Here is a 20,524-nt window from a genome sequence, read left to right as displayed (position 1 = left end):
AGAAGGATGGAGGACTGCGTCCATGCATTGACTACCGGGGTCTCAATGACATTACCATTAAAAATAGCTATCCATTACCACTCATTACCGAATTATTTGACAGAGTTAAGGGAGCCCGCATCTTCACCAAGTTAGATCTCCGCGGTGCCTACAACCTCATCAGAATCCGGAGTGGTGACGAATGGAAGACAGCTTTTAACACTCGAGATGGTCATTACGAGTACCTGGTAATGCCATTCGGGTTGAGTAATGCCCCAGCAGTGTTCCAGCACTTTGTGAACGAAATTTTCCGTGACGTTCTGTATAAATATCTTGTAGTTTATCTGGATGATATCCTCATCTTCTCTCAAGATCTTCCCTCTCATCGTCTACAAGTCCGTGAAGTCCTCCGACGTCTTCGTGAGAACCGGCTCTACGGTAAACTATCCAAGTGTACCTTTAAAGTTTCCTCTATACCCTTCCTGGGATATATAATTTCCGGATCGGATCTCCAGATGGACCCGACAAAGTTGGAAGCCATTGCCAATTGGTCCATTCCAAATTCTCTCAAGTCTATTCAGCGATTCCTGGGATTTGCCAACTACTATAGGAAATTTATTCGGGGATTCTCCACTCTCATCGCTCCTATTACCAATTTAACTCGGAAAGGGGCAGACCATTCCAATTGGTCAGAAGAGGCTTTAGTGGCCTTCCAGAAGATCAAGCTGGCCTTTATGTCTGCTCCAGTTCTGTCCCAACCAGATGTAAACAGACCGTTCGAGTTGGAGGTGGATGCCTCTACAGTTGGAGTTGGAGCTGTTCTCTCCCAGAAGGGAACTGATGGGAAGATCCACCCCTGTGGATTTTATTCTCGTAAATTCCTCCCTGCAGAAGCTAACTATTCTGTTGGAGATCAAGAACTACTGGCGATTAAACTGGCTCTCGAGGAATGGAGGTATCTCCTGGAAGGGGCCAAACATCCGTTCAACATCTACACGGATCATAAAAATCTGCTATATTTAAAGGCAGCCCAGTGCCTTAATCCTCGCCAGTCCAGGTGGGCTATGTTTTTCTCACGTTTTAACTTTAAGCTTCATTTCCGCCCAGGTTCGCAGAATGTTAAAGCTGACGCCTTATCCCGATCTATGGAATCCGAAGAGGAAACGTCTGACTCAGTTCCACATTCCATCCTGAGTCCAGTGGTATTTGCTGCATCTCAAGTCTCCCCAGCTCCTCCTCCTGGTAAGACTTTTGTTTCCCCAGAACTCCGACCCAAGTTGCTGTCTTGGGCCCATCAATCCAAGTTCACTGGTCATCCCGGTGTTCTGAAAACCTTCAAGTTCCTCTCTGAGACATACTGGTGGCCAAAGATGAAAGCTGACATCAAGGATTTCGTGGCATCCTGTCCTAAGTGTGCGCAGCACAAGACTCCTCGTCAGTCTCCAGCAGGTCAGCTACAACCATTGTCTGTTCCTAGTCGCCCTTGGTCACACCTGTCCATGGACTTTATCTCCGACCTTCCTCCCTCTCAAGGATACAATACCATCTGGGTTGTAGTGGACAGATTTACCAAGATGGCCCATTTTGTTCCTCTCCAGGGTCTCCCTTCTGCCCCAAAACTCGCCCAAATCTTCCTACGGGAGATTTTCCGCTTACATGGTCTACCCTCAGAAATAATATCCGACCGAGGTGTACAGTTTGTAGCGAGGTTTTGGAGGGCTCTCTGTTCTGCCATGCAGGTTAAACTGAAGTTCTCGTCATCTTACCACCCTCAGACGAATGGGCAGACAGAAAGGGTAAATCAAGAACTAGAGACATTTTTAAGGTTGTATGTTTCATCTTCTCAGGATGACTGGTTGGATCTGCTCCCATGGGCCGAGTTTGCCCACAACTTCCGCTATCACACTGCTACTGAGACAACTCCATTCTTTGCAGTGTATGGGCAACATCCTCGTGTTCCAGACTTCCAAGAACTCCCTCACATGGATGTTCCTGCTGCCACTACTGCCCTGAGTCAGTTCTCTTCAACCTGGAGGAAGATTCACATTTCTCTCAAAAAGGCCTCCAGCCGGTATAAATACTTTGCTGATCGCAAAAGACGCGCAGTTCCTAGCCTGAAACCTGGGGACAAGGTTTGGCTGTCTACCCGGAACCTCCGTCTTAGGGTCCCGTCTATGAAATTTGCACCACGTTTCATTGGCCCCTTTCCTGTCGAAAGAGTCATCAGCCCTGTGGCCTACAAGCTGAAGTTACCACCTTCTCTACGAATACCTAATGCTTTTCATGTTTCTCTCCTCAGACCTTTAGTCCTGAATCGGTTCCAAAGAGCTCTACCAGTTGGCCCCAAAGTTCGAACCCAGCGGGGCGTGGAGTTCGAAATTGGCAAGATTCTGGATTCCCGTTGCCGGTATGGACGTCTTCAATACCTTGTCGATTGGTCCGGTTATGGCCCAGAGGAGAGAAGTTGGGTAAATTCGTTGGATGTCCATGCTCCAAGGTTGGTCCGTGTCTTCCATAACACTCATCCTTCCAAGCCACGTGGGTGTTCAGTGCCCACCCTTAAAGGGGGGGTACTGTCAGGAATCGACTCACCAAGCTGACATCTGTCCGCCGCTGCGGACTCCGTCCTGGGTCCCTGCGTTTATCTGTCATCCGCGTCTCTGCCATCAGACGCCATCCTGGGCCTGGGAGCACTCCTGTGACAGCGGGCGTGTAGCACGCCGCGTTCCCGCTGGGCCGCGGCATGGGCGCCGCCATGACAGCCTCCAGCAGTCAGCATACGGCGGCCAATCCGGTGCTTGGCCGCACCCACTTTTCCTCACTCCACCAATGACTGTGCAACAGGGGGTATATATGAAGCTGCAGGATCAGTCTGCAGGCATCCTGAACTTTGTGTCACTCCTGCGACTCATGTGTAAGGATCTGGTTCCTGTTTCCTCCGTGTACCTGGATACCTACCTGCTGTTCCGTGTTCCTGGCTATCTACCTAAGACTCTGTACTCCTGGTTACTTCTCACAGCTCCGTGGAACTACAAGCCCCAGCAATACCTGCTTCCATCTACAGGCTTCACACTCACCACCATCTCTGTGTGCTTCAGCCTAGCAGTAGAGACTGACTCCAGGTGTGTTCCATCTCTCCACCTGTGATACAGCTTGCTTGCTGCCAGTGCCTCATCACCTGCACTGTGGACATTGTCAGACTCCTGCCTCTGCTACCAGGTTTGCCATACAACACCATCTCTGCTGGCTCCACGTTTTAATCTGCTCTGGTTCCCATACCAGAATATTCTCTGCCAAGTTATACTCATCTGTGTTCATTCATCTGTTATCATTATTACCGGTTATCATTTCATCAGTCACCATTCATTCATTTGCCATACTTCTGTTACCATAGACTTTCAGCTTCCACGCTGCACTATTGACATTTGCATTTCTTATTGTTATTTTCTGCTGCCGTTTTGTGAATCATCTGTATAATAAATATCATTGCGCTCATGCGCAGAAACATAATCCAGCCTCCTCGCTTTCTCCCATCTACCTCCACTGACCCACTAGCGCCCCCTCCGGGGACACAGACAAAACCAAGTCTGACAGAAGTGTATTTTAGCTTAGCAGGGCTGCGATCGCTTGTGCGGCCCTGCTAAGCTAAAAAATATTTAAAGCAGAAGTAGACTAGGCCTACTTACCCTGTGCGACGATCCCTGCGATGCTGGAGCCGGCTCTGACGTCAGACATCTGCCCTCCGTTCTGCTGGACACACCTGCGTTTTCCTCAACACTCCCCGAAAACGGTCTCCAACGCTCCGGATCCGCCCAGGTAAGCCTTCTTCCTGTCAATTTTCTTTGCGGTCCACTCTGCAACCGCTTCCTTCTTTAGACCCGACGTAACCCAGCGACACCTGTTGCCAGGCAACGTCGCGCACACGCACTGCGGCCGCCGTGCATGCGCATTCCTCACCCGTTCTTACCACAGCGATAAACCGCTGCGTGCGAACGGGTCGGAATAACCCCCTTATTTCGCAATTGGATGAGTTTTCCTCTTAGTACACATTTATGAGTTTCCCGTATAGTAGTCTTAGAAGCCTCTGGGGAAGAATTATGGAGGATGAACTCATCGGTTTACCCTTGCAAACCAGATTCTTGAGAATAAGCTCATTAAGCCGTCAGGACCAGCTATGAGGAGTAGAATGGGCAACATAACAGAGACGGGCACTGCAGACTGGTCCGACCATTGAGGACGGAGGGCTGTACAAGAGAGGAATCTATGAGAGATAAAAAAATAATGATGCCTACTATATGTTTGGTGTGGAGCGGAAAATAAAATAAAGCCCCAGTCTAAAGGTTGAGTGAGGTGCCATGAATTAATAGTGATTGGTCTAAAAAAAAAATCTACATATGCGACAGTGTATATGAAAGGTCTATTAAACATATACATAATAATACTTTAAAAATACCATGAGAACAATACCCTCTATTGTGATATAACAATATTATTAATTTTCCACACCTAAAAAGTCCACATTGCTGTATCAGCTTGTAGTTATAATTGGTAACAGTTTGGATTCCAAAATCACTTTTGTGGCAGCTTAAGTAGCTATAATAGCTGTCTGTCCCGCATCATCCAGAGCCACTCACTTAGATGGATAGTTTTATTCAAAAGAACGTAATACGTCCTGCAGCAGTAAGATTAATTCCAAATCTCATACTATTCAATCATGCAGACAGGTATCAATATATGCTCAGATTCGTGGTCACATATATTAACATATGATAAATTTGTAACTGTTGTGGATTCAAGAACCGTGTCTCACCTCCTCTGTTTCCAGAATGCTTTGTAGACCACCGTACTAAACTCCTGCTGGGAGTGTTGTTAACTCTTTCTCGTGGTAAAGATGACAAAGACCAAAGAGCCGGCTCCCAGCTGCAGCGCCGTGTTGTAATGCTTTCCCCGTTACAGCCGTCCGTCTCCTCTTGGCCGTAGCACAGGCCACCTGTATAGGATATCTGGAGCGGAGCTCGGCTGCGGCGGCGTGCCGCTGGATAGTACCTTGCTGGGGCTGTGTATCTTGCTTCCACGGAGGTTTAATCAGAAGATAATCACCCTTCTTTAGCACCTCTATTTAAACTAAATATCCTCCAATCCAGAGCTTCTTTTCATTATCGGAGGCAGGTGTGTTTTAGGTGTGTATGCACCCAGTTCTCTCCTTGTGACCAATTTCATTCAGCCGTTCAAAATATATATATAATAAATATACTGAATCTCTATTATCATAAAAAGTATTATAAAGTACAACAATCAAAAATAATAATACACAATAGACATTATCTAAATATAAAACTAGTAACAGCAGCACGCGAGAGGTAGAGACCAACCTATCTAATTTCATCAGAGGAGACTGGTGGATACAAACCATTTTTACTTTCTTATCCAATTGTGCCAGTTTAGCTCAGTATGAAGAGCTCCCGACCCACAGCCAACCACCCCGGGTTCAAAACCAGTACAGTCCTCAGCTGCACACCGGACACTCAAATATTTTCCCATATTTTCAATTTATCATCTATCATATCCACTTGTCTTCCTATGTTGACATATTCTCCAGATTAAATAGATATCCATCAATACTTCAAAAAGATCTCATAGTACTAGTTTTACCTAAGCCAATCCATATATATTCATATCTCTCTAGCCATTTATAATTTGCACCTATATATATAGCAGAAAAAGAGGGGAGGGGGGGGGTTGGATAGGGGAGAAGGGGGGGGGGGGAAAGAGAGGGGGAATGATACAATAGTCCTAAACAGAGGACACAGAGAGAGGAAATGCAGTTATTCTTATCTCATATATTGTTCATTTCAATGTTGTCATTCAGACCCAAAGGAGATAGAGAGCCCAGAGAGAATATCCAGAAAGCCTCTCTTTTACAAAGACGGTTAAACCTATCCCCACCTCTAGAAGTGACGGGTATATGCTCAATACCCTGCAGTTCTAAACCCTCTATTTTACCCTGATGTTTTCGTTGAATATGCATAGACAAACTGTGTGTTTTTACTCCTTTAACTATATTCCGTTTATGTTCTAAAAATCTTGTATTGAGTTTACGAGTTGTGCGACCCACGTACTGAATGCCACACTTGCAAGTTATATTTTGAACGGCTGAATGAAATTGGTCACAAGGAGAGAACTGGGTGCATACACACCTAAAACACACCTGCCTCCGATAATGAAAAGAAGCTCTGGATTGGAGGATATTTAGTTTAAATAGAGGTGCTAAAGAAGGGTGATTATCTTCTGATTAAACCGTTAGATTTGTACAACGGAGAAACGCGTTAAGAGCACTCTGCTTTAACACTCTGAGACAAACCCTCGGATTGTGGAACTACACACACCGCCTTAAGTGTGCCGCACCAAGTCCAGTGACATCCACTCACCGTGTCCGCCTAACAACCTCCGTGGAAGCAAGACACACAGCCCCAGCACAGCCCCAGCAAGGTACTATCCAGCGGCACGCCGCCGCAGCCGGGAGCCGAGCTCCGCTCCAGATATCCTATACAGGTGGCCTGTGCTACGGCCAAGAGGAGACGGACGGCTGTAACGGGGAAAGCATTACAACACGGCGCTGCAGCTGGGAGCCAGCTCTTTGGTCTGTGTCATCTTTACCACGAGAAAGAGTTAACAACACTCCCAGCAGGAGTTTAGTACGGTGGTCTACAAAGCATTCTGGAAACAGAGGAGGTGAGACACGGTTCTTGAATCCACAACAGTTACAAATTTATCATATGTTAATATATGTGACCACGAATCTGAGCATATATTGATACCTGTCTGCATGATTGAATAGTATGAGATTTGGAATTAATCTTACTGCTGCAGGACGTATTACGTTCTTTTGAATAAAACTATCCATCTAAGTGAGTGGCTCTGGATGATGCGGGACAGACAGCTATTATAGCTACTTAAGCTGCCACAAAAGTGATTTTGGAATCCAAACTGTTACCAATTATAACTACAAGCTGATACAGCAATGTGGACTTTTTAGGTGTGGAAAATTAATAATATTGTTATATCACAATAGAGGGTATTGTTCTCATGGTATTTTTAAAGTATTATTATGTATATGTTTAATAGACATTTTTTGTCTTTTTTAAAAATATAATTAAATTAATTAAAACTACATGCGCTCTCTTTCTATATATTTATTGTAATTAACTCATTGGTATTTGTTCAGATTGCCAAGTGGGAGCAGCATATAGGTTGTTAATTCTTGTTGACCAGTCTTATTAATTAGCAGTAGTATCTGCGCCTGAACTAATATACACCCACAGACAGAGATAGGAACCTTGTTGTTCTGTTGTGTGTCAGTGGGTGGTTATTATTGTATTTGTTGTATATGAAAGGAGACATGAGAATGACCTTTAGAGGTATCCAGGAAAGGGTCAGTTGAGATCCCCACCCAAAATCAAACTACCCGGTTGCAAAATGGCTATCTTTTTTTAGCACAAGGCATAAAGGGAAACCTCAGTAAAGTTTTGAGAGAATATTTTGCCCTTGACCAGCAGTCCTCTTCCCTCACTGAGCTGGATAGCAAACACCTCCAAAAATAAAATTCTGTGGGCAAAAAGTAAAGCAACACCCTTTGATTTAGCCATACTATTGTTACTATAAAAGACGAAAGATAGCAATAATTGGAAAAAGTAGGAGCAGAGTCAGAGGGAAACAGTGTATCTTTAATAAACTATGGGGGTAATTCAGACCTGATCATAGATGTGCGAGAAAATGCACACGTACAATGAATGTCTTTGACATGCAGGAGGACGCCCAGCACAGGGCTAGTCCACCCCGCATGCAGGATCCTCCTCCACCCCCCCACACACACACACACCATGCACACATGCGAAAGCATTGCATGGTGGCGATGCTTTCGCATGTTTTGAGTAGCCCTTTGCCTGCGCAGCCTAGCTAAGGTCACAGCGGCCCGCCCCCCAGTGGTCTGGACATGCCTCCGTTGTCTGGACCGCGCTCCTAAAATGGAGCATCTCTGCCCAGAAAACGTGGCGTTGACTCCCTGTTCCCGCCCCCCTCCAGGTTTTAAACTGCGTTCTGAAGAGAACGCAATATAGGACCTTGCACATGCGCATACCGGTGTAAACGCATGCGCAGATGTGCAGAAATCGCTTCATATCGATTTTGACACATCTGCGACAGGGTCTGAATCGGCTCCATTGTCCGCTCGTTTATGCAAAAAAAGCGTAGTGACTGAGAGCAATTCTTGGACAGTTCAAACTGTTCGCATTAATAGTAATTATTTTCAAAATCGCATGGGAGTGAGACATAAGACAGAAAGAGAGGCATCCGTGAGGACAATTGTTATGTGTGCAGCAGATGCAAATCTGTCAGTTCTGCTTTCAGCATTGATTAGCACCCTGATCCGGCTGCTACCTTCTGTTGTTCTCGTTTCCTAGCAACTGATCACCTGGACCTCATTACCTGCAAATCCAGCCTGACTATCATGTGATTGGTCTGTCTCCCTTTAACTAGGGAGTATCCACATACCACCATGCTAGTGATAGAGTTTCAGTTTCAGAGAGAGTCAGTATCTAGACTGGACTCCTTAGAGCAGTGATGGCTAACCTTGACACTCCAGCTGTTGTTGAACTACACATCCCAGCATGCCCTGCATCAGTTTTAGCATGGCCACATAGCAGGGCATGCTGGGATGTGTAGTTCAACAACAGCTGGAGTGTCAAGGTTAGCCATCACTGCCTTAGAGCCTGTTTCTGTGAGCTCAGCACGAGACCATTGCACAGCGCTCCTGTGTCCTGGTAACTATTCCTACCAGTCCTGCACCCAGTGCATCTTGGACCTGTATCTGCAATTCTATATCCAGTGTGTCCTTCTGCCTTGGAATCCCTGCTTCAAGTTATCAGTGCACCATTCCAGCCAGAGCTGGCCCTAACCAATATGATGCCCTAGGCAAGATTTTGGCTGGTGCCCCCTCGCACAGACGCTAGTTCCGCCTCTGACCCTGTACCCCTTTTCCATCACCCCTCACCCATAGCAGTCCTCATTTTGGTGCTCCTACCCCCTATATTTTAAATAGGAACAGTGTGCACAGCCCAACATGGTGCGTGTTCTTGCTGGGAAGGGGCATGGCCACTCAATAATACCCTCAGTTGAAATTACGCCACACAGTACTGCAACTTTATTCACATATCATGCAATAGTGTCTCTTATTCACGTTACATTACACAGTAGTACCACGTTACTCCTCACAGTAGTGCCCCTTATTCACATTACACCACACCATATTGCTCTTTATTCACATTAGACCACACAGTAGTGCCCTTTCTATGTGTACGTTACGCCACAAAGTACAGTAGCACACTTTATACACATAATGCCGCACATTAGTAATGTATTTCATATGCAGAGAGCCGCAGTCACACACCAAATATAGACATGCTGCACATCATTTTAATCAGCAGAAGCTGCTTGTGCCCCTAGGCATTCCAAGTGCCATAGGCATTTGCCTAGTTTGCCTATGCCTACGGCCAACTCTGATTACAGCCAGTATTGCACCTTGCCTCAGTAATCCTGTACCTGTCCAGTTTTACAAACAGCAGTCTAATCACACAGACCTTTCTGCAAGTTCATCTCCATTCAGTACCTGCAGTTCTGTATCCAGACTCCAAACAAACTCCTGTGAATCCTGCCAAATTCCAGATCTGCTATTCAGAACTTCCAGCCTGCAAGTTTGTTTCCCTCTGTAACCCAGCTCGGCTCTCATCAAACCTCTGCCATTAGCCCTGCTGTTTCAATCACTCTGCAATTAACTCCTGCCATACCAGCTGCATTTCTCCAGGTACATTATCCTGTTAATACCTTGTGGACTCCTGTGGAGATACCAGATGACCCAGGCAGGGGGCCGCGACCTGCACATCAGGGGCAGCGAAGCCCAAATCCCTTTGTGGGGTTCCCTGGTGAACCCCACCGGTGTGTTAGGCTCTGCGCCTCTGTTCTGGGTCGCGCCAACCACCTGGTGTCTGCTTCCAGAATACAGGTGCTTCCTAACAACAATAGATTATGAACAATCAAGCGACAGAGCAACTAGATCTGGTATGGAAGAGAAAAACCCAAAGAGAAACACTGACAACAGCATAAGCCGATCAGGGAGCCTGCCCATGCACCTCACCACTCCACCCAAGCCCAAATTAACCCACATGTTTCCATTTGGAACTTTGTACACAGGATTACTACACATGTATGAATGAACATGGTTTGTGACAAAGTTAAAACATACAGGTTCAGATTCATCTACAATACAAAAGCGAAAATCTGTCCTTCTGTCTTTCTATACAAATCCACAGTTTACAAGAGAAGATCGTGAAATTTTACATACGAGCATATTAAAACACGGCAGAGGCAACCACAACAATTAGAAATCCCTAGCAACCCTAGGGGGGAGACAGCATAACTCCTGAATTGCTGGAGCAATGTGCTCAAAACTTGGTACACATATGCCTTACAATCTGGAAACAAACACTGTGGGGGGCAGACACCCCTAGCACCCCTAGTGGTGGGACAACAGCACAGAGTATGTCAGCAGACAGCACAACTGTGGAATGCCTGCAGCAATTTACAACAAACTTGGTACATATCTGTCAGTGTTTTATCATCAGTAATCTGGTCATTACATATAAACGGTCGCACCCTGCGACCGCAAGATATGAGCAATATTAGATATGTATGGAATAATGTGCAGAGCAAGGTGTGGATACTGGTCAGTTGGAACTGGCTTACCCTGGGGGCAAACACATGTGCCTGCAACACAGGAAAAAAGCGCTCACCCTAACCTATGAGCCATCGAGTTCTTGAGAGATCTGGCCCCTGGACCAATGAGAGAAGACTTTGCTTGATGTATTGTATGCCTTTGGACAAACTGTATAAAATAGTGACCTAGAACCAGATCTCTCTCTCTCTCTCTCTCTCCCACACACACACACACACACTCACACTCACACTCTCTCTCACACTCTCTCTCTCTCTCTCTCTCTCTCATACACTCTCTCACTCACACACACACTCTCATTCTCACGACCACACACACACTCTTCTCAGAAATCTTCTATCTGATGACTGGCTGCCTGGAACCAGGGAAACTTGCGTATGTATATAACTTTAACTGTAACTCTCTCATTGTGTGTTATACCTGCATTTGTGTTTTATATCTGTAATTGTGTTTAATACTTGTACTTGTTAAATTAAATCTTACTGTCAGGAATATGCATTTTGCATCACGTCACTTACCAGTGCTCTGATGTACTGGCCTCCAGAGGTCACATTCCCAGCCTGGCAGCATGTTCCATGATTGCCTGCAATGTGTAGAGACTCCCTCCAGTGTGTACCCCGTTCGCCATACAGCGTGTACCCTGATGTATTCCCACCATCTCCACAGTATGAGTTGTCGAAGTCAAAAATATTACATAGAGAAAACAAACTCCACACATTATGAGTAGCTATGCTTGCGAATATGCACAGCGTGCACAGCAATATATGGTATATTCACACAGACAAGCCACAAGGATATATTCAACACATATTTCATACAGCACATAAATTAAACATGTGAAACACCAGACATTATAAGGTTTTAAATTATATAATGGAGTATAAAGTCATATATATGTATTATTGGAACAGAACAAGATAGACATGTCATGCTTGGTGTCAAAGAAATCAGAGAAATGTGTAAATTGATTTGATGCCTGTGGTTATGTTGTAGCTCAATTAGTGCAACAATTAGTTATGATTAAATGTACTGTATGAATATGAAGCCACAATTCAACTGAGAACAAAAGACATCCTGCTTCTTCAAGGCTGGACATTGCTTGCATATGAACTGACCAATAACACATCATGAATGAGAAAGTTCCCTCCCCTGGACCAATAAAAGAAGACCCAGTCCCAGACCTGTACTCCCCCAATATACACAGTGTATAGCTGATCCCAGAGACAAGAAGTTGTGTTTTGCTGTTACTCTGCTACTGTGAGGATGGAGAGAGAGAGAGAGAGATATGGAGCGGAGTGTGCATTGAGGGAGATTGTAATTGTATGCTGGCCGTGACTGTATGAATTCTTTTGTAACAATTGCTTCCTATGAAAATGTATTCTGTAACCATATAATATCAAATATATACAATGAGCGTTGGACCTCAATCAGACAATGTGTGTGAGTACTTGTTTCCTCTAAAGGGATGTAGTGTTTGCGACGTACAGCGCACTATTATATAGTAGGGTAGTAAGATGCGCCTTGTGTCCGCAGCATATATTAGCACTGGCATTTTAAATATTTATTAGAAATAAATCTGTGTCACAACTGAGGGCCTGAGCTGACGGGAGGCAGCCTCAGTTGTAGGGGCTGAGATGTACCGGAACCTGGGAGGTTGTATCAGACCCCTGGACATGTAAGTAACATGAATAATAACTGCCCGAAGGCGTGACCACGACAACTTAGATAAAAGTCAATGATGTTTATTATGACAACTCCGCAACACAGCAGCAGTAAAAGAAAACGTAAAAGTCAGCAAATAATAAATACAGTTCCTGGGTACTACAGGATGGCAGGAGCCACAGGGCACTGGTAGTGTGAGATAGTTCTTATGATCTTCTAGATGGAAAGTCCTTACCAGGCCCGACTGTAGCAATGGAGATAACCCAGGATTGTGCCAGCTGGTGTTCCAGGAAAAGCTGGGTTGCTGAAGGTAAAACAGCTGCTGTGGATACTGGCTGGAACCAGACTGTTGTTAGCACGGAGTGGATACTGGCTGGAACCAGTTAAATAATAAATGAACTTGGGAGCGATGAAATATGAACTGAAATGTAGAACTTGAGAGCGGAGAAATAATAATACCGGTGGAGAGTGGTAAAGTGTAGAAAGGACACCGGCCCTTTAAGGGAAGCTGTACTCTGCTGGAAGCTGAGCTGGAAGCAGGAAATGTTGTAGCTGGAAACAGATGAATCCACAATGGATTGGAGAGTCAGGCTACACCGCAGGTGGAATGCTGGTGCGGGTCTCTATGGTGGAAGTCTTGAGACAGGAGCTGGAACCTGGAAGACAATCACAGGAGAGAGACAAACAGGAACTAGGTTTGACAACCAAAGCACTGACGCCTTCCTTGCTCAGGCACAGTGTATTTATACCTGCAGCAAGGAAGGGATTGGCTAGGCAATTATGCAGATTATCAATACTGAGAACAGATTGGTGGAAATGATCAGCTGACAGAATCCAAGATGGCTGCGCCCATGCAGACACTTGGAGGGAAGTTTGGTTTGTAATCCATGTGGTAATGAAAACAGTAATGGCGGCGCCGGCCACTGGAGACAGGAGATGCCAGGCTGACAAGTGCACATCCAACCACGCGGACACAGCGGAGGCCGCGGCTGACGCAATCGCCACTCTGACACTCTGCATGCAGAAGCTCAGGGACGGCGGCGGAGGCCGCGGGAGACGCCATGCCAGATGTAATAAGGCGTTACTGTGACAGCGTCTCAGAGAGACAGGAGAGGATGCTGGAATGTGAACATTAGGATAACAGATGGGATCCGGTCCTGGAGCGCTGAGCCAGCCTTAGGAGGCATCTGATGGGTAAGAAATGGCGTCCAGATACCCGGATCGTGACAATCTGTCTCTTACAGTTGGGGGCACGTCCGCGATATCACGTTCTTAATGATCCACTGTACAAGCGCCGCTGTGGTCTACCAGCTAATGATAGACGCATCTTGATGCTGCTTAATCACTTGCCATTTGTTTTTTTTGTGTTATCAGTAAGGCGCTGATATGAACCAAGGGACAATATATTTCATTGTTGTGGGAGTGTGACATGCACAATATTTGAAAATGCTACAGCGTATTTTTATTGTTGCAAAACAAAGTTCAAATAAGTCATATTGTGTTTGATTCAGATTGGATTGTTTATCTGTTAAGTACATTTAAAGAGTATTTCAAAAAATGGTGCATAGGTATGATATAGCTGTGTTAGCATGCTGAGGCCAATTCGCATACTTTTAAACACAGGCCTAAAGTAACTTCCGGTGCTTGTATAGATTGTGATTTCTTTGTGACAAAAGAGCTAGCCACATGGCCTTTCCACCATTTTGGTCAAGCACATGGCTTGTACTAAGGGGGAGGAGCAGTGGCCATTTTAGGAAGGTCACTCTAACAACGTAGCTAACAGCTGACTTTCAGTCTGTTTAAAACAATCAGTTTCCTTTGTCACAAAGAAACAACATATATGTACAAATCCAACACCATTTATAAGCTACCAATGAATTTATTTAACCCATGCCATAGTCAATTACAAATAGTTTCAATTGGGCCTAGCGAGAGTTAATAGTGAGATGAATACTTGATGTAAGAAATTACACACAGATATAAAAAAAAAAGTTGTTTTTTTTTCTTTCCAGGATTTGTTAACTCTCTGTTTGCTAGGGTAGGATAGCCATTGAAATGTTAATTAACTTGTTTAACCACTAGTACAGCCAGGCAAACATCTGTGTGTGTGTGTATATATATATATATATATATATATATATATTATGATATAATATGGGTATTTATATCATCTGCATAAGAATCGGATACGTTTACTTGTTATATATTTGATATAGTTTGTTAAGGGAGTAATTATAAATGACATAAGACACAGTTCCGGCCTAATAATTTAGGTAAACACTCAAAGGAGGATTACCCTTGCGGGCGGCTTCCGGCGGTTGTAAGGAACAAAGGTGTAGTGTGTAAGTGAGCAGTAGGATTATTGTTTACATTGATAGTTATACATATGGTATATTGAGTTGCGAACGCAAGGTGTACACGTGGTACGGTACATGAGGTAAACGTATGGGAACACGCACGTGGTGAAGGAATGCGCACAGTTGCGTAAGCACGCAAGGTTGCGTGAAGTAGCGAGCGCAAGTGTAACCACACAATAGGAATAAATTTAAAGGCGGGATAGAAGACATTTATACAATAGCAAGTAACTATCCGATTTTAAAAAACAGCTTAATATAATATTTTGTTTAAAGTGTAATACCTCTGGGGCAAGCTATCAATCAAAGGGAATGATATTTTTCTGTACAGAAAACCTTGTGTATTAGTGTGAGCTGAAAGTAGGAGTGGAGGTATTGAACCCCGGAAACCGGGAATCCTGTGGAGACGCTGAGTTGGCAGAGGCTCAGCGGCGTGTAAGGGTCGCAACTTTGCGTATTGATCAAGTTTTGAGGCACGTAGTGTGTGATTTAAAAACGTGCAAAGGAGCGTGATAGATTGTGAAGTATTGAAGTAAGTTAAGGTTTTTGATGTTGCGCTCCGGCTGTGGAGCGCAGCTAGTAGAATTCGACTCCCGTGATTGTAGGGCCTATAGTTAACAAGTATCTATAGGCCGTGCGATTGGACCGCGCGTCTGTGTGTGTAGACATGGCGCAACGTGATACCATTTTCGTAATTTCGCGCAATTGTGTCATCATTCGCGCTGTGTAGAGCATACGCAGATGTGATTTGTGTCAGGAAAGGGATTAAATCTCCCTGGTGGACATTTACTGGAAAGGGTGATCGATTAGTTGTTTCTCACCCAATAAAAATTCCAGTGGATACCGAAAAGGAATTTTTCGCTGACTCTCTCTCAGGAAAACATTCCAACAGACTTTTAACCTCGACTGGAAGAGGTGCGGTATTGATTTCGTTGGTACTTCAATAATTTCAGTGCTGAGGGATCTGGTAGGATACCTCACTGGGTACGCGGGGGTCACTATTGGAGTGAGTCGTGGTACTGCCAGCGGAGAAGGAGCGGGTGAAAAGCGACTTTTCACCGTCATCTCGTGTGGGCCATTTTGGTGTGTTGTGAAAAAGCCCACAATGGGAGCCAAATGGGCATGCGAGAGGCTTTCGGCAGCCTGGGTTCAGGCTGGAGAGCAGAGACCAAGAGGACCCGCTTGGTTTTACTGTGTGAAAACGTACGGAGGAGATAATGTGTGGAAAGTATGGTCCACATGGAGAAGCTTTTTGTGATGAATGGGTGCGAATGACAGTGAATGATAGGAGATCATTTCTTAGAGTTGGTGGGTTTTGATCCTGAGGTATTGCAGGTAGTATGTCTAACCAAAGTCATATAAGACAAGAACGGAAATATAATAACTGTTTGAACTTGTAGCAACAATAAATAAGTAGAAAAAAGAGAGAAAGCTAGTACACCGCCATATGTAGATGTGGAAGCAGTTACAGCCAGTATACAAACTATAGAAAATAATAAAAAAATATTAAAAATATGAATGTAACCTATATATGTACTAATGAATGTCAAAGTTTTATTTAGGAGGAGAAGGCGACCTGACTGGTTTCAGCCATTTCTCATGCACTCAGAGGAGTATCCAACCGGTAAAAGAGGAGCAGTAGCCTGCAGGGAAATTGGCTGAGACCAGTGGAACTGGTAAGTATGGAGTCATTCGAGTACATATATAGTTAAACCCCCAAAAAATAAAATAAAAATCAAGTAAGTAACATCATAAATGGAGAATATCCTGTCTGCACATTAGTATTTGCCAGTAGGAAAACGGACAGAGATAGGGTAACCCCCGGCTATTTCTTTTAGTTACCACATAAGAAGTATTCATTTCTAGTAATGCCCCTAGTCTAGATGAGCTCGGAAATGTTTGTTGGACCATGTACAGACCCTTAATACGGGTTGAGAAGGATTGAATGAATACTTCGCATGACCTAGAAGCTTGTTGTTTTTTTCTTTTGCAGTACTAAAAAAATTCTCCATCTGGATAAGACCACTAGTAAACACTAATTCGGCAAATGGGAGGAACGAAAGAAGTGCAACATTACCCTTTGCCAAAATTTGCTGAAGTTACAATTGGGCCTCTATGATGTTAAACCCTTTCCTTTTTTCCCTAGCAGCAGTGGCCCCTGACTAACTTAACTGACAGAGATTTTGTTAATTGTGAAATACATATCATGTACTCCCGCTCAGGAAGTACAAGGTATGTTAGATACCCTCAAAGACTAATGTTGCATTACACTGTTCTAGATTCATGTCCATCACAAGTAGAGGAAATTATCTCACAGATACCAGGTTCCCTATGAACTTAGGATGGATAGGACACTGGATTGATGGCTGGGGTAGTCCCAGTAGTGACACAGCAAGCACAAGCTTTAAGGGGGGTAGACCAAGTAGTTAATCAATTGCTTGTAGTGCATAATCCAGTTGTAATTTTAATAAAATCCTCTTCACCTCTACAAACTTATCTGTCACCAACCTCTATTCTGTTTTTCTTCACAGTTTTCCTCTTCATCCTTTGCGTTCACACAGGGTGGTACAATACATGGACCCAATTCTCCCAAGATTTTGAGTGACAGCCTGAGTATTGTCTCCCAAGCCCTGCATGACTGTTCACAGTCCTTTCAGCCTGAGAATGGGTCGGTGCTGATACAATATGTTGATGACATGTTGTTGTGCGCTGATTCATTTGAGTCATCCCTGGCAGATACAAAGCAGTTTCTGTTTCGTCTCTTCCAAACAGGGCACCAGGTCTCAAGAGATAAACTACAGTTGTGTAGGACAAGGGTCAAATACATTACAATCCATTCTGAATGCAGCGGCGAGGCTTATCTTGCTAGCTAGACGTTCATCGTCTGCAGATCCACTCTGTTAGTCCCTCCATTGGTTACCTGTACTCTACCGCATTCAATATAAAATACTTTTACTCACACACAAGGCCATTAACCAAACTACACCTACGTACATCACTTCGCTTATCACAAAATATCTCCCAACCCGACCTCTTCGCTCTTCACAAGACCTGCGTTTCTCATCCACACTCATTACTCGCTCCCACTCACGACTGCAGGACTTTCATCTGGCTGCACCCACTCTGTGGAATGCCCTACCATGCACAATAAGACTCTCCTCTAGTCTCCAAACATTCAAGCGTTCCCTGAAAACTCACCTCTTTAGGCAAGCGTATCAAATTCCAGAACCGCCCACATAACTTTCATAAACCTTCCTATCAAATTGCATCCACTCTGTACAGTCCACACATATCCTCACATGTCTTCTCATTCTATGCAATAGATAGGCATATGTACACAAGAAAAGGTGCTATTTCCCTATAGATTGTAAGCTTGCGAGCAGGGCCTTCCTACCTCTATGACTGTTATCACCCAGTTTGTTATTGTTATTTCAAATTGTAAAGCGCAACGGAATTTGCTGCGCTATATAAGAAACTGTAAATAAATAAATAAAATAAATACCTGGGACGTAGTACTGGTACATGATTTGACAAGTCATACATCACATGCCTTATTGGTCCTTCAAAGTTCTGCCCAAACCCGGTATGTCTCACCAGCACGATGGCACCAGTGTTACTGCAGTGTGCCTTGTCTTGCACAAAGGATGGAGGATGAGAATACTGGTGAAGGGACATTTTGTATAGACACTGATATGCATGATGGTATGGAATATCTGAATCAGACCTTTACTACGAGAGCAGACATAAGTGACAGCCCGTTGGTAAACGCAGATCTGATATTTTCTTCTTCTTTTTCTCCTCTAGAGATGTTTTTCTTTTCTTTTTTTTGAGTTATGCTCATGGTACCCTACATTTGCAAACACACAACAATTAAATTAAGATGCAAATTTGTGTTTCCTACAGGAAAAGAAGGTCTTGAAGTTGAAGGGGTATGGTTAGGAGTCCTCAGGACTCTGGAGAGATGGACAAGGTAAGCCAGTGGCCCCCAGGACGTATCTCCCAGGCCTAGCTGAGGCGGCACATGGTCTGACTTACCTAGGGTAAGGAAGGTATGTGCAAATTGGTAAGAGCTTACTGGCGTGTACCAGGGTTCTCTTCTTAGGCAAGCAGGAAAGCAATGACCTGTCTTACTTGCATGAGGAAGAACATTTGGTAAGGTAGTACTAACAGAGCCATCCCATATCCCTCCTGCAGATGGACCTTTTCAGGTAATACAAATCGACTTCGTACAGTTAACACCCTGTAGGAATTTGAATTATGTATTGGTGTGAACTGATGTTTTCTCAAACTGGGTAGAGGCATTTCCTGCTGCCACGGATGCTGCTGTGTTTACCGCAAAGAAAATTGTGCAGAAATTTGTGTGTAGATATGGTACCCCTAGGAGTAGGAGCAAAGTGATAGCTTGAAACTGGACTATTGTGGTCATAGACACTGCCACTAGTGTTATGTAGCATCGGAACCACTCCCAGATCCCCACTTAACAAATCACCCTCTTCGAAATTTTTGTTTTTGTTTTTTGGAAGACAACCTCATGTCATGATTGATCCGCACAATGATCAGAAATACACCAATGAGGTGACAGTACAGTACCTTATCAAGATGAGCCAGCATTTGAGAACTTGACAAAAGAACTTGAAACGGTTTATTCCTGGTATGCCAACTACTAAACTGTCTTGATTGTGAACCAAGAGACTGTGTGATTGTTCTTACACTCAGGTTGCCTAATAGACAGGTGGGAAGCACCGTACCAAGTTTTGTTGACAGCACGATCCCAGTGAAAGTAGCCGAGAGAGCGACCTGGGTCCATGATTCCCATTGCAGGAAAGTCGGTAGTCCGGAAGTAACTCATAAAATGGAGTGAGATCGCAGAAGTATCACCAGAGAGTCTGTTCCGTGAAGACTGAGAGGCAGCACTGTTGAACACTACCTGAGCGTACTAAAGGATTACAGAAAGACCAGTTGTTGTAATTGATGTGCCATGGACAAGATTTGTTTTGTTCTATCTTGCTTTTTTCCCGTTGACAAACATTTTTTCTCTAACGTCCTAGTGGATGCTGGGGACTCCGAAAGGACCATGGGGAATAGCGGCTCCGCAGGAGACTGGGCACAAAAGTAAAAGCTTTAGGACTACCTGGTGTGCACTGGCTCCTCCCCCTATGACCCTCCTCCAAGCCTCAGTTAGATTTTTGTGCCCGAACGAGAAGGGTGCAGTCTAGGTGGCTCTCCTGAGCTGCTTAGAAAAAAGTTTAGTTTTAGGTTTTTTATTTTCAGTGAGACCTGCTGGCAACAGGCTCACTGCATCGAGGGACTAAGGGGAGAAGAAGCGAACTCACCTGCGTGCAGAGTGGATTGGGCTTCTTAGGCTACTGGACATTAGCTCCAGAGGGACGATCACAGGCCCAGCCATGGATGGGTCCCAGAGCCGCGCCGCCGTCCCCCTTACAGAGCCAGAAGAGCAGAAGAGGTCCGGAAAAATCGGCGGCAGAAGACGTCCTGTCTTCAATAAGGTAGCGCACAGCACCGCAGCTGTGCACCATTGCTCTCAGCACACTTCACACTCCGGTCACTGAGGGTGCAGGGCGCTGGGGGGGGGGCGCCCTGAGACGCAATAAAAACACCTTTTTTGGCAAAAAATACATCACATATAGCTCCTGGGCTATATGGATGCATTTAACCCCTGCCAATTTTTCCATAAAAAAGCGGGAGAAAGGCCGCCGAGAAGGGGGCGGAGCCTATCTCCTCA

Source organism: Pseudophryne corroboree, chromosome 8, assembly GCF_028390025.1.
Source record: "Pseudophryne corroboree isolate aPseCor3 chromosome 8, aPseCor3.hap2, whole genome shotgun sequence".
Lineage (NCBI taxonomy): Eukaryota > Metazoa > Chordata > Amphibia > Anura > Myobatrachidae > Pseudophryne > Pseudophryne corroboree.
This window is presented reverse-complemented; position numbering follows the sequence as displayed.